Here is a 26,861-nt window from a genome sequence, read left to right on the forward strand (position 1 = left end):
CAATTTGAGTGTTCATGAATGAAGAGATTAAAACTGCTCATGGATTAAGACAGGTAATGTTGGGTAATTTCAGTACACTTCTCTACATCACTATCACTATATGATTTAGATGAACATGTCTTGTCCATTGATTGTCAGTGTTCAAAACTTATCCATTTTATGTAGAGGAAACAGTGTAATCTTGCAATTATTCAAAAGCATCTGTAGTCTTGAAGGGTTCATTACTGGCACACTTGTATTGAACCAGCTCAAAAGATATCTGATATAGAGCTGGTTTCACTGTATATACAGCAAGTTCAAACTGTGCCATTGACGAAAACCTGAAATCTTTCAGTAAAAAAAAAAAAAATAGGGTAAAACCATCAATTGTTATCAATTTCTCACAATTTATAAAGAAGAAAATACATAAGAGTTTCCGTTTTGGCGGCCATTTTGGCGGCCATTTTGGCGGTCATCTTGATTATCTCGAGGTGCATCATCCAGATTTGGATTCAGCACCCTGGAAATAGGGTAAAACCATCAATTGTTTTCTATTTCTCACCATTAAAAGCTAATACATAGACATTTCCGGTTTTAATTGACGGCCATTTTGGCGGCCATACTGGCGGCCATCTTGAATATCTCAATACCCTCAAGGATGCAAGGTTTGCATCATCCAGACTCGGATTCAGCACCCTAGAGATAGGGTAGAACCATCAATTGTTTTCAATTTCTCACCATTATAGAAGGAAATACATGGGAATTTCCGGTTTTAATTGGCGGCCATCTTGAATATCTCAAAAACTTCATGGATGCATGAGTTGCATCATCCAGATTCGGATTCAGCACCTTCCAAATAGGGTAGGATCATCAATTATTTTCAATTTCACACCATTCAGAAGGAAATACGTGGGAATTTTCGGTTTTGGCGGCCATTTTGGCGGCCATCTTGAATATCTCGAAATCCTCAAGGATGCAAGAGTTGCATCATCCAAATTCGGATTCAGCACCCTTGAAATAGGGTAAAACCATCAATTGTTTTCGATTTATCACCATTTAGAGGGAAATACGTGGGAATTTGCAGTTCGGGCGGCCATTTTGGCGGCCATCTTGAATATCTCAAAACCCTCCAGGATGCAAGAGTTGCATCATCTAGACTCGGATTCAGCATCCCCAAAATAGGGTAAAATCATCAAAAAACATTGGGTGGACGGTAAAGCAAGGTTAGGCCCAAAAAGTGGCTTTGGCACCCAGACTAACAGAAGAGCACTGTCTTCTGTATGTTCACAGGTGTTCTGTTGTAAACGCGGTGCGCTCGGTCTTTCTTCAAGGCAGCGAAGGGAATATCCAAAGGTTATGATGTCCACAGCGCTTAGTCTTAATTCAAGACGGCGAAGGGAATATCCAAAGCTCATGATACAGTGTATATCCTTTTATCTAAAAACAACAAGTACAACAAAGCAATTCCTCGTGAACTTTACCGTATTTTTCAATTATTTATCATTTTCCGGTGAAAACGCTACGGTGAAAACGCTAACACCACGCCAATGTCGCTTTATTTCCATCAAACAATAACAGATAATGCAAAAACAATGTGCCGGTACACTACAATACATTATAATAGATAATATTGTAAATGAACAGCGTGATTTTTTGTTTAAAACTGATGTATTTGTTGAGAGGGTAGTATAAAAACAGTATAGATAATCCCTTTTATTAGGAACTTTAGATATGATAACGGTACATTGGTCTAGATAAAGACTAAGTGCACTGCGTGACAGCTGTGGACATTATAACCCTTTGGATATTCCTTTCGCTGCCTTGAATAAAGACGAAGCGCACCGCGTTTATACAACAGAACACCTGTCGACATACGGAAGACAGCGCTCTTCTTTGTATAGCGGTTAGTTTCGATTCAGAAGTATAGGGATATAAAAACGAGACCAAATTGGTTAAAAATTCATTTATTATGACTAAGCTACTCATTTGGAAATGCTATCATAGCTTGATAATCATATCTATGCCCGACAAACAAAATGACACCAAAAAGGTTTTGCCACCTCAGGTGGTACCAATAACCCATTTTTCGGGTCTTGGCCCATGGACTAATTGCTCCGGTATCATGCTTTGGTGGGGTGGGCATGACTGGTAAGTTATGCGTATGTGTGTGTGTGAGTGAGTGAGTGTGTGTGTGTGTGTGTGTGTGTGTGTGTGTGTGTGTGCGTGGGGGTGCATGTTATGCGTTATGTATGATTTGCATAAGGTATTATGTGACTTGGTTATGCGTTTGCGCATAACTGTGTGTGTGTGTTTGGAGTATAAGAATACAGTATGTGGAAACTGTGCATGTGTGGTGGTTGTATAGTGGTAGTGGTTTGTTTGTCTGTGTACGCGTGCCTGTATGCGTACGTGTGTCTGTTTGTGTTTGTGTATAGTATGGGTGTTCAATTTCAGCGGTGAGGCGGGCTAGGAGAGAGAGACCGAGAGAAAAGGCATACGAAGGAGGAACCCTCCCTAAATGTTATCTGTCTTTGTTCATTTTTTTTTTTCACTGCAGTCATATTCTTCCATCAGTCTTAACTTCAACTTCAATATCACTATTCTTTGTCCCTGAATAATTTTGGCATGCTCTATGCATGAGCGAATAATTTCGACACGCCGTGAATAATTTCTCAATCGTTAGTTGATTTTAGCACAAACGAACTGCCATATGCACACCGCAAAACAAACACAAACAAACACTCAAACAAACCTCATAATGCATATTAAACCACCTCAACACACATTTTTCCATAATATACAATAACACACCCACACACGTACACACACACACACACGCACGCACGATCGGACACTCAATTATCATGTGCGCGCGCACATACACACTTTCTTGAAACCTCACCGTGACTTTTCACATGGCTTGTTTGCATGGATGTAGCCATGAAAGTTATGTGTTGGTATTTCAATGACTATGTCAAGAATGATATGCTTCGAGGGCGGGAGACAATTTGTGCCGTCAGCCCTCATCACAAATTGTCGCCAGACGACAATTTGTGAAGGGGCGACAATTTGTGCTGCCAACTCCGTCACAAATTGTCGCCCCGAGCCAGGGGTGACAATTTGCCGGGGCGACAATTTGTGCCGCAACAGCAGCGTCTTTTTAACAACCAGACAAAATATACCCAAAAAAAAATCGTAAAATCTTCTTACGAATGACTTGTTCGCTGGCCCATTGAGCCAGCGCTATTCTCATTCGGTGTCACGACATTTGATTCTGGGTTCTGGGTTGCGGTTTTCTTTTTCCTTTTCTTCATTTCTTTATTCAAATGACTGGTCTCGTTGTGTCATGTAGCTAGATAATTCTCATTCATACTGTTTTTTAGACCTTTTAGTGTCTCTGGTATGGGTTCAGATTCTGTGACCTTTTAACGAAAGTTTGTCCTATATAGAGATGCATATCATTTTGCCGCATGGCCCAGAGTGTCCCTTTAAGAGTCAGCCCTGTTTGTTTCGTGTTTCGGCTGCTCTATGCATTCATACTGTTATTTGATGTAGCCATACCGTAAGTTGAGCGACCTCAATAAGTGTATTTAAAGTTAGACTGGAGCAAGTATCATGCACCGATTTTTTCATATTCTCAAACAAACCTGCTTGTTACATTTTATTGGGTGCGTGTATGTCTATACCCATGTTGAGAATGAAATTTTGCACATGTTTGAACTCTGGGTTTTTTTTTTTCCTTGACGGATTTCCCTGACTTTCAAGACACAACAAGCAATGTATACAATGTACTTTCATTTAAAACTACATGTAGAGTATGAATGCAGGTAATTTTGCACATGTTTGAATATGGTAACTGTCGGTATTTTGTCTGCATTGCTCGAGCGTCTCCTTGAAGGGATGGTACAGTTTCGGTTAGGACTTATCCTTTTCTATTCCTTTTTTCTCTCTTTCTCCTAAAATTAAATGATGATGGAAAGTTTTTTATGAGATGCCTTTTGGTTTTTCAAAGGGTGGTTTCTGGGTATCCTGGAAAAAGTTAAAGGCTGAATCTTGGCTGATGCTGCGCCGTCCCTTTAAGAGCAGGTCTTATTATATAATTGTTCTGCGTTTCGGGTGCTCAATGCATTTCTGCTGTTTTTTAATGTGCCTTACGTATACTGACATAGCTTGAGTAACCTCGATGAACGCATCCTTTGTTAGTCTGTTGCTAGCAGCCACCTGCCATGTGAACATTTTCCCCGTGTATTCTGCTTATGCTTTCCAATTTGTTTGTTGGACCGGGGTGTTTGTATGTTCAGGCCATACATACATATTCGCGAGATGACTGTTACTCCCAACTACCGGATAGGTGTCCGATGATTTTCAGGCATAACAACAATCTAGTATATAAATCAGCTTCCTCTGTTCCAGATTCCTGTGTAATTTTCTTTCAACCTTCCATGAAGTTTATTCACACAGGCTAACCGATTCTTTAGTGCTTTTGTATTACTCTCTGCCTGCATGATATTGTACAGTTTTGGTGGTCGTCAACCCTGCTCCAGATTCCTCCACCTTATGGTCATGCACAGTCTCTCTTATAGTCAAATTACGCACTTAGCACCCACAGCTGATTATTCTCGATACAATCATGTCAGTTGCCTATAATGTGTGCTATTGCTATGCGCATTCATGTTCTCTTTAGTTATACAAACTGTTTGATACTTCAGGTGCTCCAGCCTACTTTAACCCGTTGAGGACGGTTTGATTTTGCTACAACACGCGTTTCCCATAGACACCTGCCCGAGTATACTCGGGACTCGTCCTCAACGGGTTAAGTCCACATTTTTTCTTTACACTGGCAATCCGATCTATCAATGCTTTTATATCATTCTCTACCTACATTATAGTGTACAGTTTTTTGTGGTCGTCAACCCTGCTCCAGATTCCTTCTCCTCTGAGTCTTGCATAACCTTTATTGTAACGTATTATGTACTTAGCACCCACAACTGATTAGTCTTGTTACACATCCGTTGTCGATAATTTCGTGTTATCACTATGTAAATTCATGTGTTCTTCAGTCTAACAAACTATTGAATACCTCAGGTGCATTAGCCTTCTTTTAGCCTTCTCGAACCCGCCCGTGTTTTGTTTGTTTTTGTCCTGCCACCTGTTGTTCTATTCTAGTGAGCCCACGTCGAATTACATCAATGACTTAAAGTTGGATTATTCAGTCACCGAAACCTGTTATGTTTATAAATCCTTCCCCATGTTTTCCTTGTATATTGATTACGCATAACGATGAGTCTCTACAACCCGATTGGCGAAAACATCGCACCGCTTACAGCATAATGGGAGTCTTTTAAACCCGATTGGTTAATACCTCGCACCACTAACAGCTTTCTATATGCGTTTAATGGTAATTTTTACTTGGCCTTGGTTTGTGATACTGTCAATGAGTTGGCGTGACATGTTAGGAACTCCCATGCGTGTGTACCCGCAATGTCACATCTTAATTGCATAGAATACTAGTAGGTTATATGGGTGAATGCCCTTGTTTGAGAGGCGTAAAGTGTGTCACACGAATCTTATTTCTAATAGCAGGACGCTGAACTCGATAGTTTTGTCTTTCAAACAGGTTTTTTTTTCTATCCTGTCTTTCTTTTCAACATAGTAATTCTTTTCTCTTTTTTATCCATTCACTACATCACTACTGGACCTTTTCGCGCGCTCAAAGCGCACTAGCTTTACATAACGGGAGCCAGTCAAAACCTATGCATGTCGTTCCCAATGTCCGCTCGGATTTCTGTGTTATACATTCTCTATTGTCATCGTCTCGGAAGCCCTCGGAGACAACCAATTTGTCCTCATTTACATGTTATGTGTGTTCCATGTTTCTCTTCGTTGTCACTGAACTTTCTCGTCTACCTTGTACTGCTCTCTTTTCCTCCCTGTTCGTCTTCTTCACAGCGATCCTCTGTCCATCATGATTTTGACAAAATTCATGTTCTTTGGCTTCTCCAGTGTCCTACCTCACTCTGTTGGTTGATTATTTTCTTGCAATGCTCACTCGTTCCTGTAATTGTGGATTGTCTGACAACACAAACTCTCATAGATATGTCCCACATTTACAATGGCTAATTTCCCGAATGCTCCGTTTAGTTCTCTATGAAATGATGACTTTTTTGAGCTTTTCAGGCAAATAAGGTTAGAATCAGATTCAGTTGGTGGAGCATCTAATTCACGATCAATGTTTTATGACAATTCTGTCGCTGACAATTTAAACTCTTCCGTAAATGAATTGCCCTCTGACTTCAGTAAAGAGTTAAATGAAAATATGTCGTGTAATTATATTACGGTGAATCAATGTAAAGATATGTGTAATAGTTTTTCTAATGATATATTTTCTTTGTTGCATTTAAATATTCGGAGTTTGAACAAACATTTTGATGAGTTCAAATTATTCTTAGAGACTGATGCTGATCAGTCATTCTCTGTCATTGGTTTAAGTGAAACCTGGTTAAATTCTAACTCTGAAAATTTTTTTTTTTTTTGATTGACGGCTATAAAATGTTTGTTAATAATAGACCCGATAAGAGTGGTGGAGGTCTTGCATTTTATATATCGCATACTTTTGAATGTATTATTCATGATGATATTTCGAGAATGGATAATATTGTTGAATCCCTTTTTTTTAGAAATTTGCATACCAGGAATTAGAAATATCGTGGTAGGCATTATGTACAGACCTCCCAACTCCAATATCAAGGATTTTTTAACTTACCTTTCTGATTTGGTAAAATCCCCTGTTTTTAAAAACAAAGATTGTTTCTTCCTCGGCGATTTTGATATTGACTTATTTAAGTCGGGAAATGATACTGTCGCAAACGAGTTTCTTCAGACATTTTTGTCCTCCTCTTTTCTTCCGCTTATTTCGAAACCCACGCGTGTCACAGATCACTCTGCTACCCTTATTGATAATTTGTTTAGTAACACCCTACCCCATACTGATTCTTATATAATTCTTTCAGATATGACTGATCATTATCCAATTATGACTCATTTTGCTCTTAAAACCTCTGTTAATAATGTTAATTTTTTTAGATCTCCTTTATTAAGTCGTAGAGTTTCGTCTGAAAAATTAGCTAGTCTTGATGCGGTTCTCGAAAATGCTGACTGGTCTAGAGTATTTGAAAGTGATGACATCAATTTGTCGTTTGATTATTTCATGGAAATATTCAATTTTCATTTGGATAATGTAATTCCAAAGCAAAAAAAGAAACCAGACTATAAAAAGACTCCTAGATTACCGTGGATTTCAAAATCAATTCTTCGGTCGATTAACAGGAAAAATCGATTATATCATAGATACAAATTGGAAAAAAACTGAGCGATCAAAACATAAATACACTTCATATAAAAATACCCTAACTATGATTTTACGTTCCGAAAAGAAAAAAATATTATTTTAAGCAACTGCAAAGATATAAGTTTGATATGAAAAACACTTGGAATGTTTTAAAGCAAGCTATGAATGTTTCGAGTAAACATTCAGCTATTGATAATATTAAGTTGAATGATGAAATCATCAGTGACCCTGTTCACATTGCAAATGTTTTCAATTCTTATTTTTCAAAGATAGGTGAAAATTACGCCCAAAATATCCCTGCGTCAGAGTATCACTTTACTGAATACCTAGATCAGTGCAATCCCAATTCTGTTTATTTTACTCCAACCAATAGGCATGAGATTATGGATATTGTATGTTCCTTTAAGAACAAGAGGAGCTCTGCTTATGATGACATAGATAATTGTATTCTTAAAGGTGTTATATCTTCAGTTGCTGATCCACTTGTTCATATTTTCAATTTATCAATTTCTAATGGTGTGTTTCCTGATAAGATGAAACTGGCCAAAGTAATTCCATTATTTAAGAAGGGTGACAAATATGAAGTCAGTAATTATCGTCCAATTTCACTATTATCATCGTTGTCCAAAGTTTTAGAGAAACTCATTTATAAGAGAACTATTAATTTTTTAAAGTTGCATAATATTTTGACTAATTCTCAATTTGGTTTTTGAGAGAAGCATAATACCACTCATGCTCTTTTATACTTTGTTGATCAAGTGGCTCATGCAATTGATAATCACTCTCATTTAATTACTATCTTCTTGGACTTCTCCAAGGCCTTCGACACAGTTGATCATGATATTCTACTCCACAAGTTATCACATTACGGAATACGTGGGAAGGCCTTGGAGTGGTTCAGGAGTTATCTAGGAAATAGAAGACAATTTGTTACAATTAAAGACAATTTTTCAGTAATAAGAGAAGTGAATTTTGGCGTTCCACAAGGAAGTTTATTAGGGCCACTATTATTTATTATTTATATCAATGATTTTTGCCAGGCATCCGATGTACTATCTTTTATCCATTTTGCTGACGATACCAGTGTATTTTTTGCCCACAATGATGTTAATTTTCTTGTTCAAAAAGTCAATATTGAATTACAAAAAGTGAATAATTGGGTAAGAGCCAATAAATTATCTTTGAATACTCAAAAAACGAAATATATGATTTTTAGTAATACTGTTGACATTTTGAGTACAGCTATAGTTTTGAATGATTTTCATTTAGAACAAGTTTCACATTTTAAATTCCTTGGAATTATTGTTGACGACAAACGTTCCTGGAAGTTACATATTGATTATATATCCAACATAATCTCACGTAATATAGGTGTTATAAATAGAATCAAATTGTATATCCCACAAAAATCATTACTTATGTTATATTCGTCACTGATATTGCCATATCTTAATTACGGTATTTTAATTGGGGCAACACTCACCAGAACCTACTGGATAGAGTGTTCCTTCTACAAAAGAAAGCTCTCCGTGTCATCAGTTATCCTTTCATACCCTCCCACTCAAATATGTCATTTGCCGCAAATAAGCTGCTAAAAATTAAAGATTTGTATTTATTTAATTTGGGGCAATTTATGTATACGTACAGCAACAACTCACTCCCCTCTATTTTCGATTCTATGTTTCAAAGAAATCAATCATTCCATGACTATCCCACTCGACGTTCCAATGAATTTCACTTACCTCTCTTACGAACGATTCTTGCTAAGAACACACTTATTTATACTGGCCCAACATATTGGAATTTTCTGAATAATGACATAAGAAATTCACCTTCTATATTTTCATTTAAAAGGAGATTAAAGTTGTTTCTATTGCAATGTTATGTTCCTACAGAAGTGAATCAGCCTGTTGGCTCATTTTATTTTTTTCCGAAGAATTATGATTACCAATAATATACTCTCACATATTCTCTCGTCCCTGTTGTCCTGAGACTCTTACTGAGTAGATTCAATTCTATTTGTAGTACCTCCGCATCTATTTCTCTCTATTTTTCCATATTTATGTATTCCTTCCTCGCATCCCAATATTTTTTCGACATAGTTCTGTCGAGGATCGCTGGATCTGTTTTTCCTTTCTGTCCGCTGTATTGTCTTCCTATATGTCAACCTTGTCTCGTTCTGTCTTGTATTGAAGTCCCCTTTCATAAGTTTTGTCGTCTCAGTCTCGTTTAATGTTCATTCGCCTGTGTATGTGTGTCTGTCCGTTACTCTGTCTTCTTATTGGGCTTCCAGACCTTTTTTTTTAATCTGACTTTATTCCCGATCTTTTTTCCCCTTTTTGCATCAGTTCGTTTTCTACTGACATTCTGTACCTGAGGGGCCCACATTCTACAAGCATTGCCTTTTTAGTGGGTCCCTCCATTTTTCGATATTTTGTGTAATGTTATATCGTCTATATCACTTCAGTCAATTTTAATTACAACATTATTTGTTACTTCAAGGTTCCACAATTATGTTCTCTTTTCAATTTTACTTTGTTTTGATTATGTAACCTTATTCTCTGTTACCAATGAAAGTGAAATGTTTATGTTTTTTTTTCGAAAAATGAAATAAAATTTGAATTGAATTGAATTGAATTGATACAGAATGGGGGGAGGCAGCGTGTTGCGTTCGTCTCCGTGCCGCACAAACCACTCGCCACTCGCTAGTTATTCACCTCCCTTTCGCTGTCAATTATTTGATACAGTTTTGAAATTCGTGTTAAACTATTGATATATCCAATACAAATAAGCTTCTGTCCTGAGATACAGTCTTGCTATAACTTCCTTCAGTAGAAGGTGATGGTGCCTCAAAATAAATTATGGGAGTTGCGTAGTCTTGTCATTGTTGTCATATGTCAGATATCACCTCTGAAATGAACATCATTACAAGGAGAAAACGGAATTGTTCTTCAAAAAGACATCTACCGACACTGGTGTAAAACATGGGGGAAACTTTCAAAGTGTGACCCTGCATCACAAAACCAACAAAAGTCGCCAGACATGGATTTTTAGTTAAGGACAGGTATTGAAAGAGCAGATTCTTAGCTTTAAAATGATGTATAACTCCTAACCTCTCCTAATCTATCTAAATATTGGAAAGAAAGCACACACTCTGGAAAATTGTGAACTGAGAAAAGAGGCTCCGAAGTAAAGGGTCTATTCAAGCGCTTAAGCTTTAGAAACCGTGCTGGCTGTGCGATGAATCGGCGGACAACAGACAGGATGTAAACCACAGTAGCAACAACAATGAAAGGAATTATCAGCTGAAGCTAAAATTGAGCATGCTCAATTAACACATTCTGTCCATAATAAACGCCAACTTTCAAGGTGGTAGCATTATCTATGAAAAAGTTATTAGAGTTGAAACTGAAGGGTGTGATAAGACTTTAGAGAAATGAAAAGGGACCTCTGAAGACCTATACCTTATCGCACTACTCTTCAAAAATGGGGCTGTATAGAAAAACTGTCGAAAATACACTTTCCTGTTCTCTTTATGACCCCAAACTTATGAATAATGTAGACGAAGAATAGCTCTTTCAGAAAGTATGAAAAACTAACGATTGACTTTGTTGACCTGTTTCACCCTTTTGAGGTCCTCATGCAAAATCAAGGGCTGCGACTTTGTGTTCATGTTGTGATGCACGGTCACAATTATGGTTTCGTGTTTTTGTTTTCAATTCACCCTATGTCCTTATTCAAGTTTGATGTATTCGTTGGCATCGTTAACAAAATTCAACTGTTCTGTTTTTCATTCAACTTTCGAATGCGTACTCCATTATCATTCAAAATCTGACCTTTTAATTTTAAATCCTTACGAACTGAATTGGGTATATATGAGTGGTGCGTGGCGTGACTCATGGCTTTTGTTGGACGCGTCGGTGCTTCTTTCTTCATTCTGTCTGCCACAGTATCATGCGAAATTTGACATATCTAATGTATGGTACATGTTTTGATGCAATTTGATCTGGCCTTGCGTTGACAGCTTCCAGAATTTTGCGATGGGTATTAGGCAGTTACTTTAGTTCAAAATGTCATTTACTATGCGATGGCTTTGTGATATGTCAGGATAATATGATGACAACTTACATGTGATTGTATGCGCGATGTATTCGTATGCAAAAAAAATGATAGGATAGACTGCGTTTGGTACATGTTTCTGTCATCTGTCTGGCACAATGCATAATGGTGGTGGTGGTGGTGGTGGTGGTGGTGTGTGTGTGGGGGGGGGGTGTCATGAAGGTTCAATGGGGATGGGTTTAATGAGATTTGTCATAATTAAGTGTTTTATCTTTTAAACATACTTACCGTGCTTCACATCATTTCTCAGAATGCTACAGGCTTGCACTGTCTAGGGATAAGTGTTTGAATTGATTTATTCAAAGCACTCCTTGCTTCAGTCATTGCTTTGTTAGTTATATAATTGTTTGTTAACTTAGGTCAGATATTATGTTGGTTTTCCCTTTTTTTATGATTGTTTTTATTTCAGATAAGATATCAATTTAAGTGGTATTGTATATTTTGTGAAGATTATGACAATCATAACCGAATATATTACGTGCATTTTATTTTGTACGCAAAATAAAAGTTTTTTTTTTTGCACTACGCCTGTTCGCAATTCCTCTTTGTGCATGAGAAATAAAAAGTTGATTGGTACCAACAGACACGTTTGTTTGTTTTCTTTATTCACTCGGATAACCGTCTGTAATGTAACGATTGTTTATGTTATCCTTTTGTGCTGCTGCTGCTTGCCAACACACCCACCTGAAAGCAAAAGTGGTATTTGGCAATATCAGTAGAAAGAGATTCGTTAAATACATGTACATCCAATGCAAAATGATGAAATGGATGCTCACCCATTAGTGTATAATTGACGGATCATTCTGGTCAACTGTTACGCAGGTTAGTATCTTTCTTTGTTTAAACAGGATTGGTGGATCCCATACATTGTTACGTGAAGCTAATGCATCATTTCGATCTGAAAAAAACCCCGAGTGAATTGCCCCTAGCCGACTGAGAAAAAGAAAGGTCATTCGTATCGATGTGCACATGAGCTACTTCAAACTGGCTTAGAGGATACGGGTATAATGTAATGTATATTTAGGATATTTTGGGGATAACTTCCTGTTCATTAACAACTCAACTTAAATTCCCTTGTTTTTGTAAACTCACCTCAGAATATAACACCAAGATTGTTTACTATTAATTTCCTGTCTTTAATTACCCTTGCTTGATGTTTACATCAAGGAGTCATTCAATCACCCTTGTAACAACCCTTCTTTGTCCCTGGTTTAATTACCCAAAGATTATATACACACACACCTTGTGAACCACCAGACTCTTTGTCTGCCCCTTATCTTATAATACTTCCTCCTCCACAAAAGAATCCCCCTCTTTTAATTGGTCAAACATCACCCCTTAGGACAACCCCTTTGGTCACTCTTTTTAGTTATCCCTTTTTGATTGGTTGTCTTACCAAAATTCTCACCCATCACCCATTGAACATTTCCAAGTTTGGTGTTCTTTCCAAGGCCCCAAGAGAGATGATGATTTCGACATCAGAGAGTCAACCTCTACTTGATATTGCTCTCTCTCCTGCATCTTGGTACTTCTATATTTTACTCTGATGTACGTACTCGTCATTTAACTTGTCATTGAACTTCATCATGATATTTCTGAACGATTGTGAATAAACACTTCGCATCGATGAAATGTACCAAAACTGTACCTGAGCTCCTTCATTTCTGCTTCATAATAATATTCCAAATGTAACACCACCCGTTACATTACATGGTGGAGAACCTTATATCGATCCTATATCGGAATACCTCATCATTACAACTCGACATCGCTTTTGGAAGGAGACTTTCACCAGACCATGCAGGCCGAGCATTAATAGGACCGTGGCAGCATGCGACCTGAAAATTGTTGAAATGTTACTATAACAGATTTTTCGTCGACTTCGAAACTGCAGTGCTGAATCAGGCGATGGACTTCAACAATTAGACAGACAACAAACTTTGTGGTGACATGGCCTTTGCAAATGACGACTGATTGACGACCGACGACTTGAACCTCCACCTATTAACAATGATGATGACCGTGACCTGGATGGCGACATCAAGAAGACTTGGATGACGACGCAACGAGGACTACGACGACCACGACCTGAGGGACGTACGAGGAGGACCCATGACTGGTGTTGACGCGGATGCAGCTCCAGGAAAAATTCTTCAAAAATGGACGCTTTGCTGAATAATGACTGACACATTTCGACAACGATAAGACTACCAGACGAATTCAGGACCAGACACTTACAGTGTAAACACTAATAACATTTTCAAGGATAATTGACTCTTAACTTGGAGGACTGATAGTTTGATTGCTTATTGTGATTATTTTCTTGTTTTTTGGAATACTATACTATGCAATCATTTTGGGAATTGGAGACTTGGTTGAACCCTTTCACATTGGGTAAGTGGAACTTTGATTGTTATTACTGTCCCAGTGTGAGAGACATTTGAGAGCATGTTGATTTTGATTAGTGCTTACTGAGTTTGCATTATTTTATTTTGACTGGTTATTTGTATTTAATCCTCATGTGTTTCCTTATGAATTTTTCATACTCATATTTGTTTGACTGTTATTACTGATCTTTGACTTTGATATTTGATTAGATAGGCTTTGTGTTACTCAATATTACACCATGACCACCAGTAGGACCCTCCGACAGACCGACTTTTTACCAACTAAATTTTCTGGCGGCCGACTAGATTACAATGACTGTACTGCCCATATTTTGACCTTTGAAGACTATTTAGACGCCCATGACATTGACTCGGACAAAGCTGGCAACTTGACGACTATACTTAAGACTTTCAAGCGGACATTAGAGGGACAGGCCAGACTCTGGATAGACAAATTGACTTTCACTACTTATGACGACCTAAAGACGGCTTTCACTAGGCGATTTAGCCCCGCCAAATCGACTTTTGCTAGGGTTACTGACTTTAACACCATGACTATGACTGATGGAGAGAGTGTCGAACTTTTCTCCAACGACTCAGACAGGCTGCCTCCTACATAGACTATGGGGAGAAGCAAATAAAGGACCGCTTACTTGCTGCACTGACCCCCGACTGTCGCGCCGCCATTCTTATGGCATCGCCGACATCAACGACCACCCCTGACGAGATAGCCGCGAAAGCGCAGCTTTTCATAGATCTTAGGACCGACACTACCCCGACAAAAGAAGTGACATTCGCAACCCAAGACGATGTCGACCTCCTAAGTGAGGAAATTTCCTCCCTTAGATTTAAAACCGAACAGAAAGACTCCCGAGGACGAAGACGAAATCGACATTCCCAACACAATGACTCTGACCGCAGTACCAGCCGCAGCGCTAGTAGGACTCGACATAGGGATGACCACAGCAGACATGAACGTAGTCTAAGTAGGGACCGACATCATTCTGACTACAGACGTAGTTTAAGTAGAGACAGACATCCTGGACGGCGCTCTCCTTCTCGTGATCGTTATCGGTCACAAAGCCGAGGACGCGACCAACGGTCTCGACCTCGATTCGCTGGCAAGTGTGACTATTGTCACATTCCTGGCCATTTTTGGAGGGATTGTCGGCATAGGTTGAGAGACATTGAACGCGAGAGACGACCCCAATATTACGGACCACCCCCACCCCACAGACAACAATACGATGACTGTAACCGACATCATCATCGACATCAACAACAACAACAACATCATCTACAATACACAGGACAGTACTTCGACACACATCCCCAGGGTTTTCATTAAGGGAGGAAAATAGAAGCGCTCTCTATTCCACCTCCCAAAATGAACACCTCAGGCCTAGGGACGGACAAAAACTCAAATCGACATACTTAGGGACAGAGGACGTAGACCTGCAACTGACTAGTAATAACTTTGTAAAGGGACGAATTGACAGTAGTAAGCACATTTTCATTCTTTTTGACAGTGGTGCTACCAAGACATTGATTTCTGACCGCTATGTTAAATCAACTCCACATCTTTCCAACCTAAAGAGGCAGAGCGTGACTCCTACTCGATTTAAACTAGGGAACGGGCAGTTCCTTGAAGCGCGAACCGCGATTAAATTCAGAGTCACAATTCAAGGTTACAAATTCGAAATTTCTGCTTTAGTCGTTGAAAACCTTGTTGGTGTTGATTTGATATTAGGCAATAACACACTTTCGGACGTAGACGGGACTTTGACTTTCAGGGACCATAGGTTCAAAATCAAACGGCGTAGGATACCATTTTCCCCTACATCAAAGGTGAAAATCGAACCATTTGAGTCCAGACTCATGACACTACAGGGACATACACCTGCCCACTTACGTAACTCTGACGTCATACTGACTTCCAATGACTACCTCAGTAGGCACTGCCCATCAACAATGGTGGTAAAACTAACAAAAGGTGCGACTCAAATCATTGTGACTAATACTACTGACAGACCTCTACATTTCTCTAAGGGTAGGGCGATTGCCTTTCTCGACACTACTAACCCCGTACGTGTGACTGAGCCCCTCCCAGTAGATAACATAACTATGACCTTGACTGACAACACACATGCACTTTACTCCACTCAGCTTGACACCGCAGACAGTAACCTTGACAACCAGACTAGACAAGCAAACCTTGACCAATACCCCCACCTTGATCCCAATGACCCCATTGCTAACATGACTGAAGACCAAATCATTAGAGCCCATATTGACTTAAAGGATAGTGTGCTTTCTCCCTCTGAAAAGAATGAGTTGATACAGATCCTTAAAGACAACAGACCCGCATTCTCCCTCTATGGTGAGCTATCTAGTTGCCCAAACTTTGAAGTAGACATACACTTGACCAATGACGAACCATTTTTCATTCGACCATACTTTGCTACTGAACCTGACAAACGACAAATCGAAAAGGAACTGACCAAACTCGTGAAACTTGGTATACTTGAGGTTGGACATCAGGCATACACCTCGCCTGTGTTACTCATTGCCAAGAAAGACAAGACTGAAAAACGAGTAGTGACCGACTTTCGTTACCTGAACTCTAGAATTAGACGTATCAACCATCCCTTTCCCCTACTGACTGAAACCCTTAAACGCGTCGGACATGCTAAGACTAAAGTAATGAGTGTCATCGACCTCAAATCTGCCTTTCACTGCATTCCTCTCTCTAAACAAGCACAACAGTATACCGGCATTGCCTCCTATCATGGAGGAAAGCACTATTACTATAAACGACTTGCCCAAGGACTTAACATTTCACCCGGACTATTCCAAGCAAAAATCGACAACATTCTAGGCACCATTCCCAACTCCCGCAATTTCTGCATTGCTCACCATGATGACATAATCTTATTTAGCCCTGACAAGACATCCCACAAACTCCACCTGACCAAAGTATTACAGGCCCTCTCTGACAATGGACTTAAAATCTCTCCTAAGAAATGTAAACTCTTCACCAATGACGTAGACTACATGGGACATAGGATAACTATTAACTCGGACGGTGAGGCTTGTTTTCGACCACTGAACAATAGATGCGCCTCTATACACAACATGACTCGACCCAAGACACCCAGACAAGTTAGACGGTTAATTGGTGCTGTCAATTATGTTGCAGGATTCTTCCCCAACATACAGTCTATTTTGAAGCCACTACACCAGCTTACCCGAAAGAGTAAGAAATTCAAATGGACTGACGAACATGAACGCGCCTTTAACAAAATCAAAGACCTCATGACCAAACCCCCTATACTACACATGCCTACGAATACCGGACGATTCACACTTTACAGTGACACATCACGGACTGCGACTGGATCTTACTTGACTCAAGTCATCAACGGACATGAAAGAGTTATAGGCTATTACTCTAAAGTTCTCCCTGACGCTTGCCAGAGGTATAGTGTAACAGAACTAGAATTGTTTGGCCTTTTGATAAACATAACTGCTTTCAGACACTTGTTGCGTGGTTGTGAATTCAATGCATTTGTTGATCACAGCTCAATTGTTCAGATATTAAAGTCCAAAGATGAACCATCCACCACCCGCCTTCAGAAACTAATCTTGAAATTATCAGAGTACTCCTTTAAGATTGCATACAAGAAGGGTACCGAACTTGTCCTAGCAGATTTTCTGTCTCGCATACCAAGCGACAAACATGCCGAAATAGATCATGTAGTGCCCATTTCATTTAGTTTAGTTGATAATCATGACCTAGATCATCTTAATCCCATACAACCTACCGAGCGTCCAGTGACACGCGCCTTTGCTAAAAAAGATGGGTATTTCTGTTCCCAATCTTTATCCCGACAGACCCAAAACTAACGACCACAACAATATTGATACTGACACCGCCCCACCCCCTGAACCAATCATCACACCTGCACCCAATAACGATACCCCACATTCGCACGAACCGGCCAATCAGAGATCAGCATTAGACACACCCCCTGACCTGCCCCCAACTACGACACACTTTGCCCCACATGACCATAACAGACCCCACACACAGAAACCAACACCTAAAGCTCCGAAGCAAACAGAACCAAGACTGGTGGACAAACAAAATGAGTCACCGTGTACACAAACATACAGGGATGTGCCCCCAGACTTGTTTACAGCCCCTAAGCCACTGATCTCAAATGTTGAGCAGATTGTTGCTCCACATATACCCAAACAACATGACATAGACAAAGTACTAGACTTGATAAAGAGAAAAATCATCCGTGACTACAACCTGCCCATTGACATACGAAGACTTAAGACAGAACAAGAGACATCTCCATTTTTCAAACCGATCTATGACTTTCTAGCCCATGACATATTACCTAGTGACAAAAAGGCAGCGAAAACAATTCAGCTGAAAGCTGAGCAATACATCCTATGTGATGGTGTATTATTCCGCCTTTTCTTTGACAAGACTGACGACTTTAAACTACAACTTGCTGTACCAGAATCACTGACTGATGTTATCATTTCACAATACCATGACAACCTACTTAGCAACCACCAAGGAACAATGCGCACTTACTTGACAATACGACGTAATTACTATATGCCACAGATGTTTGACAGGGTACAAAACTATGTCAAAGCTTGCCTGAGATGCCAACAGTTCCGTGGCAAACCAGACAAGTTACGCCCATTCCACACTCGTGTACCCGACTCCTATCGACCCTTTGACAGAATAAGCCTTGACTTTAAGACCATGCCTACCTCGGCAACTGGTTTTAGACATTTGATGGTCATTTGTGACGAGATAACCCGCTTTGTTATTTGTGCCCCACTTCGCACTCTCGATGCCGAAACAATTTGTGAGGCATTGATACAAAAGGTTATCTGCATTTTCGGACCCCCTTCCTGCCTTGTGACTGACGCAGCAGCCGCTCTCACAGGCAAACTACTGACTACACTGTGTACCGCCCTGAACATTGATAGGAAAGTGATTAGTGTTGCAAACCACGGCAGCTTACAAGTTGAACGCCACATTCGAACACTCTCTGACTTCCTCAAGGTGAACCTGAACCAATTTGGAACAGATTGGGTTCGGTTTATTCCCACTACTTGCTATGCCTACAACTCATTCTCTTCCCCTCATCTAGGTGACCACTGCCCTTACCAACTTGTATTTGGACGAGACCCCCCACCCATGACTAACTTGACCTTCAACCCAATGTCTGGTCTGACCCAGACTTATGACGAATATGTTTCCCATCTCAAACGGAAATTTGACCAGATCTCTCACACGATGCTTTCGCTCCAAAGGAGAACTCAAGACAAGCAGAATGTCGCCATTACGAATAAACTACGGCAAACTCCTATTTATTCAGTAGGCCAGCTAGTCTATTTGTACAAGCCAACTTCTTCCTCCCTCACTGCAAACTCGAGGAAGATTGCAGCTGCTTGGGTCGGACCTTTAGTTGTGCATGAAGTGCTCGATAGAACCCACTTCATTCTCTCCACTCTCAAAGGTGAAATTCTGCGAGATGTCTTTAACTACAACAGGTTGAAACCCTGTTTCATGAAAGCATCGAATGAGAGGAAACCCATCACCCACCTCCAGCGACTGAAAGAGGCACTTGGAAAGACAGTGACCCCTGGAGACGGTGAGACCTCTGACAAACCATCAGTAAATTTTATTGATGAGCATGACCACACCCCTCCTGAATGCACTGTTGATCACATCATGTGCTTTCAGACGACAGACCCAATCCAAACATCTGACTATGTGACATCCATCACCCCTAACAACGGAATAGCCGCCCCAACCCCCCTACGACAAACTGACCTTGAACGACAATTTGACCTTCTAACAACTGCCCCTTCTGACAATGACATAACCCTACACCGAGGACGATTTAAGAACGGGCAATTGCAAGTACTGACTTCATTCATTAGGACTCCGACTGACGGTAATAACCCCAAAGAGGTTAGATTTTGGTGGAACATAGGACTGTATACAGACACAAGTAACTTGATAAGACAAATTCTGATTGAAAGAATCATTCCTGTCACGGGAACACCAAAGAAATATATGAAACGATTATACACATAATTTTCTTGATAAGCTTTATAAGTCTAAAGCTGTATATGATATATTTCTTTGTCATTTTATGATTTGTTGTATTTGTTGCTGAAGTAATATACGTAACTTTCACATTATTAATCTCATTGCCAAAATAACGAGAATATAAGCTTTGGAACCCCTTTTCAAGGCTGTGTAATTGCATGTTATATTATTGTATCAAATTAATTGTCTCGACACTGATTGGAGAAATTTGAGTTTAAACTCGTTTTTAATAAACAGACTTGAAAGTGTCTGTTCTTTCGCTTACTTCTATTGTTATCAATTTGGAGAAATTTACTTTCTTATCGAGTGAGGTTTGAGAGTCATATTCTTCTGTGTACATCCTTCACTGAAGTGATAATTCCTAATAGGCCGCACAGATAGCTCTCATATACCTCGAGCGCACTCGTTACCTCTCCGCTGATACTCAATTAGATGCTTGGAAATTAGCGTCTGCGAGAATGACTCAAATTCTTGATTATGATTTTATATACTTGTAGTATTAATTTTCGCTGATATTTCCTGATTTGCTCTTTTAATCATGAATTCCTATTCATGCATATTTTGTGCTGGTTTAATTTTCCTTGTTTGATAATTGAGCATATTGAAGTTATAAATTATAGTCATTGCTCAGTTGTTATTTTTATGGTTGAAGAAATTGACCATTTTAGGATAATTATGTTGAAGAATATTGCATTAGTTTTGGTTACTTTATTCACTGTATCTCATTGTAAATAGATCACCATTATGTTATTTAAATGTGTGAGAGTGAATGTGTGAAAGTGATAGTGGGACAGTAATGATTTGAGTTCCACTACCTACCATTCATTTGTTTCATTTATAATATCTATCATTTTGTTTTCCAACATTCAGATTCTGGAAATTCCAGAAACCTCTCTATGTTCTGATTTGTTCGTAATATTTTGACCCCCCCCCCCCCCCCCCCGAGCCTTGTTTCCTAACAAAAGGGGATGTAATGTATATTTAGGATATTTTGGGGATAACTTCCTGTTCATTAACAACTCAACTTAAATTCCCTTGTTTTTGTAAACTCACCTCAGAATATAACACCAAGATTGTTTACTATTAATTTCCTGTCTTTAATTACCCTTGCTTGATGTTTACATCAAGGAGTCATTCAATCACCCTTGTAACAACCCTTCTTTGTCCCTGGTTTAATTACCCAAAGATTATATACACACACACCTTGTGAACCACCAGACTCTTTGTCTGCCCCTTATCTTATAATACTTCCTCCTCCACAAAAGAATCCCCCTCTTTTAATTGGTCAAACATCACCCCTTAGGACAACCCCTTTGGTCACTCTTTTTAGTTATCCCTTTTTGATTGGTTGTCTTACCAAAATTCTCACCCATCACCCATTGAACATTTCCAAGTTTGGTGTTCTTTCCAAGGCCCCAAGAGAGATGATGATTTCGACACCAGAGAGTCAACCTCTACTTGATATTGCTCTCTCTCCTGCATCTTGGTACTTCTATATTTTACTCTGATGTACGTACTCGTCATTTAACTTGTCATTGAACTTCATCATGATATTTCTGAACGATTGTGAATAAACACTTCGCATCGATGAAATGTACCAAAACTGTACCTGAGCTCCTTCATTTCTGCTTCATAATAATATTCCAAATGTAACACCACCCGTTACATTACAATAATATGCATGGGATGAACACAATGCATTTATACATGAGTGAATATCTCTGTTTGTCTCGCTCCGGGGCCGCTCCGGACCGGTGGAAGTAAGCGGGGTGGGCACGAGGTGGGTGGGAGAAGTACTGGTGGTAGCGTAGCGGGCCATTCGCGGCTTTCTGTGTGCTGGGCGAGGCGTCGCGTCGGTTGCGCAGGTGGTCGGTCGGCTCGTGCGTGTGTGCCTGTTTGGTGGCCTTTTTGATTGTAGTGTTTAGCAGAAACATGATTTCACTTTATGTGGTTATCATGATTCATATATCGCGGTTGTTGCATAATTATACAACGCCATATCCACCATAATCATCATCATAGTGAATAATGTGATTTTTTATTATAGTTTATCAATCAATTAATGTTTGTTGTTAATATAGAAGTAAATATCCTTTTTAATGGTCTCTTGTTTTTCCCACGTGAAAGTTACGGGGGGGGGGGAGGTCAAGATGATAATCTGGAAATTAAGTTCACGTGTGAAATTCAAGTGAAATAAGGTTTCTAGATAACATTTGTGTCTTTATGTGTGTTTGTATGACGTATAGTGTGTGTGTGTGTGTGTGTGCGTCTGTATCTGTAAACGTCATAACCGAATAATTTCTATTTATACCGAATGATTTATCCATATATGAACGTGAATAGTCTTTTGTCAATTGAAGAGCTTGCAACCAAAAGACGCTAAATTCATCGAAAAAAAAATGATTTAGCGCCTTTTGGAAGCAAGCTCTTCAATTGTTGTATAATGATATATGTTGTTTATAATTTGTATGCCAGTATTAAGCGAATTTCCAATATCTGTAACTATTTCAGCAGACGATAAATAACCTGGGACCTATGAAATGTATATATTATATAGGCCCTATGTGAGATATGAGAAAGGAAAGAGAAATCGGTGCTTAGCTTTGATATCATTACTCCGCTCACTGTTCCTCATTTTCGGAAGTGCGCAAGAGTTGAAAATTGGTCTCCGCCGGGAATCGAACCCGGGTCTTTGGCATGGAACGCCATTGCCTTAAAGGACAAGTTCACCTTCATAAACACAAGGATTGAGAGAATTTAGCAATATTAGTAGAACACATCATTGAAAGTTTGAGGAAAATCGGACAATCCGTTCAAAAGTTATGAATTTTTGAAGTTTTTGTGCAGTAACCGCTGGATGAGAAGACTACTGCAGTGTGTAATGTCACATGCGTGCAACATATTAAGGACAATATAAAGAGAATTTCACAAAATATCATCTTTTGAAAAAAGTACACATTCCCTTGACTCGTTACCGACATATGTTATGGGTAATATTATTCCCCCTGCCTTTAGAAAGCGGCAAGTCAAGTGCTCTTTTATTATGCGAAAAAAGTGAAAATATGTTGAATTTTCTTTACATTTTCTTTATACGGTTGTACACATATGACATTACAAGCTGTAGTAGTCTCCTCACCCAGCGGCTCCAACACAAAAATTTTAAAAATTCATAACTTTTGCATAACTTTCACTGATGTGTTCTACTAATATTGCTGCATTCTCTCAATCCTTATGTTTATGAAGGTGAACTTGTCCTTTAAACCGCTCGGCCACGGAGACGTCACGCTAGCGGTTTAGGCAGACCCAAGCTTGAATACCCGACGGACCAACCTTTCAACCCTTATGCGCATATTCCTTTTTGGGGCAGAGAGTTATGAATAACAACAAGCCGCGTGCCTCAGCTGGATCTTGTTATGAGATTCACGTACCGGTGAATTGGAATAATGTTTTGCGAAAGAAACCACCGCTATAACAGCTTTTTGGCTTTTCCTGAATTACTTTTGAATATGTGAGATAAGAGAAAGGAAGAAGAAACCGGTGCGTAACTTTGACATCAATAGGGAGTTTTCGCTACAAAACGGGAAGACCGAGAATACGCGGAAGCAATCAGCTGTGACAGTCCCCGTACTCGGACTCCCGTCCCCATATCTAAGCATTTTCGCTTTCTTGCCCAGCACCGGGACCGAACGCTATTTTGGCCGAATACCGTACTCGTTTTCCCCAGGACGAGACGATTCTCGGATTTGATCATGCGTAGAAGCAAATTTTGCGCACGGCAAGCTCAAATCCAGGCCGCGTCGTTGAAAAATTGGTTCCCGCCGGGAATTGAACCCGATATTCATGTATATGATACATACTAGGTGTTTCAAAAAACATTTCCCACTTTTGATCATTAATAATTCTGAAACTGTTCATTCGATAAAACTGTCATTGATATGAGTAATAGCTGAATAGTGTACAATTTTGTTGAAGGTAATTTGAATGTGAAAGCATAAATCAGTTTCATTAAATCTAAGATTGATTTTGAAGTAAGGTTTCAGATTTGGGTCAAATTTTAACCCTCTGTACAAAAATAAACTTTACACAGAAACCAATGATGTGTATGTGAGTGTGTGCTGACAATGGCCCTGAACAATAGACATGCCTGAACCACCTGTTGACGGGGCGTCAGTCTCGCGCTCCCTGGCACATGAATGCTTAATCAATAATTCATGTTGATTGCCCTGGGCACTGCTAGTCTGAATTCATGCTTGGTAAAGGGTAAAATGCATGCACATGGAAAAAGTAAGCACATGTTTCCATGTGCTTGCAAACACCATATTTCATTCCAGCTGGCAATCATTTTCAAATTTTGCTTCACATATCATTAAATTTGGGATATAATCAAGCATTTAATGATCTAAAGTTCCTCATTTTTATACAACTGTCTATGTATACTAATTAAATAGTCTGACAAATTTTCGCTTTTTCGATAAAAAGAGATCATTTTTGGTAAAGAGTTCAGCAGCATTTATCATTGGGGCGATTTGTTTCACAGTAAATTTATTTAAGGCTCCATATACACAAGAGTGTATACTCTAATTGATTTTCTTTTCTTCCTGTCACCATGTTTACGATAGAACAGAAGGTATTCATTGTAATTTCGTTTTTCAGAAGTAGGGAGAGGACTGTCGCGACTCAAAGACAGTATCGGCAGGTGTTTGACTTTACACAGATACTGCCAGAGCCTGAATAAAGACTAGTTGTGACAGTGGAATTTCTCATGAATAAATAATGAAGCATTCAAACCCTGGCCATTGTTCAGGACCATTGTCAGGTGTTAACCACACACTCCCATACACACCCATTGACCACTGTGCAAAGTGAAATTTTGTACAGAGGGTTGAAAATAGAGCAAAATCTGGAACCTAACTGTGAAATTAATCATGGATTTCATGAAACTGATTTATGCTTTCATATTAAAACCACCTTCAACCAAATTGTACAGTATTCAGCTATCACTCACATCAATGACAATGGTATCTGATATATAGTTTGTGAATTATTAAGAATCAAAAGTGGGAAATGTTTTTTGAAACACCTAGTATATATATATATATATTACTATACACACATGTGTTTGTTTGCGTGTATGTTTGCGCGCGCGCGTATGTGTATGGACTTCTGTCAATTGACTGGGTGTTAATCACTCCATATTGCAGAATCATTTTGGACGTGACAAGGCACTCGTCATAATGTCTATCGCCATAGTTACGCTCAGTTCTCTTGGTAAGTATATAGTATTTAGATGTCGTTATCCTTACACGAGATTGTGCAATTTCCTATGTCTTTGTTATTAATGTCGATAGAATGCAATTGATTTGAAATGCCGGAACATGTCAGTTTCCTGTATCTTATATCTAACCGTGGTCGAAGAATTACTAGAGTGAATGCCATTGCTGACAGGCTAACTATTCAGTGAGAAATGTCAATACAAATATTCAGCATAATTGATACTGCAGCATGAATGTTTGTCGTTGTTTGACGTCATTTGACTAGTCATCATGAAAACATTATGTAACGTAAAAGAGAATACATTTCAAATCACAAGAGTTTAATAGTCAAATATCAGTCTTTTCTTTTTTAGATAAACATGATGGCTTAATACCCAATCATTTTTAATGTGCTCCTATGGCCATAACATTCTTGTAAGCGTTCTCTCAGGGACGAACATTTTCTCGTGAACAAAAGACAAGAAAGGGAACAGTGAGTTATGAAATGACAAGGAACGCAATTTGAATACCACTGAGACTGGCGCACATTTCGGTTTGCGTATACTGTTTGGACAAAGCTATTCATTTGCATGTGTGTTAAGGGTTGGTATAGTTTCAGTTGAGATGGGCCTTCAGGTTTCAATTTCTCATGATTTTTTTTTGAGACAATGCGAATAATCTTTAAGATTTGAGAAAGCATATGATTCGAACAGAAATTCAAAGTTTATTTATTTTTTATTAAAAATGTTTTTGAAATGGCTGAGATATCGAAAATATAGCATTCCTAATAAAAAGTTGGACCACCTTTTATTAGGATTTCTTTGTTTCATTTTGTTTTTGGATATCTCAGCCATTTTAAAACCGGTTTTCAACTTTGAATTCCTCTTAAAATTGTCTGCCCTTTAACATTTCATAAAGTAATGTCTAAGTATCTTGAAAAAAGTTAAATGCTGAATCCTCATCTAAACCAATACTGTAACATCCTTTTATTAGTGATCAAGTAGAAGGTGTGACTTATTCTTTAGGTACTTTGACCAACGAATAATAATTAGTATAAGTCATTACTAATGTGTTTTACACCTGCGATTGTGGAGAATCTATCAAGCCAAGTATATATTACATGAGTTCGAAACTATATCTGTTTGGAAGGAAATCGTAAATCGAAACAATATATCAAACTCTGTATACATTTTTTTCTTCTCACAGTCATGCTACCTGTGATGGTAGCTTCGTCGAACTGTGGCCAACCGCCACAACTCACCCTGAACTACTCCACCCGGGGACTCCCCGCGTGTGGCAACAAGACACTGAGGAATGGATCCGTGGTAATGACCATCCCGAAACTCCTCAGAGCTTCGTCTTTTGTAGCGTCCTGTCATGGGAAGGGATACCCAATGTGTCGCATTCCAGGTCCGATTATTGTAATATTTTATGATACAAATTAATGAAAATTTAATGCTTACAATAGACAATGAATGTAAGAGAAAGATAGTGAGAGATTTCATCGATTTTTTTTTCCGGTTGAAGAGGTTGAAAAGGCTGAAGATCAGGAGGTCGTCGATTCGATTCAGCCTGAGTGTGTTTGAATTTTTTCTTTTAATCATGGCTATAACGGAAACACTGAT

The 26,861-nt window shown here is 39.1% G+C and overlaps 1 pseudogene; it reads left to right on the plus strand.

The window, feature by feature from the left end:
- Positions 1–14,000: 14,000 nt before the first annotated feature.
- Positions 14,001–15,181, plus strand: LOC139730270 (uncharacterized; annotated as a pseudogene).
- Positions 15,182–26,861: the final 11,680 nt, after the last annotated feature.

This window comes from Diadema antillarum, unplaced genomic scaffold, assembly GCF_040938485.1.
Source record: "Diadema antillarum isolate AM-2024a unplaced genomic scaffold, OU_Dant_1.0 seq00000300_RagTag, whole genome shotgun sequence".
Lineage (NCBI taxonomy): Eukaryota > Metazoa > Echinodermata > Echinoidea > Diadematoida > Diadematidae > Diadema > Diadema antillarum.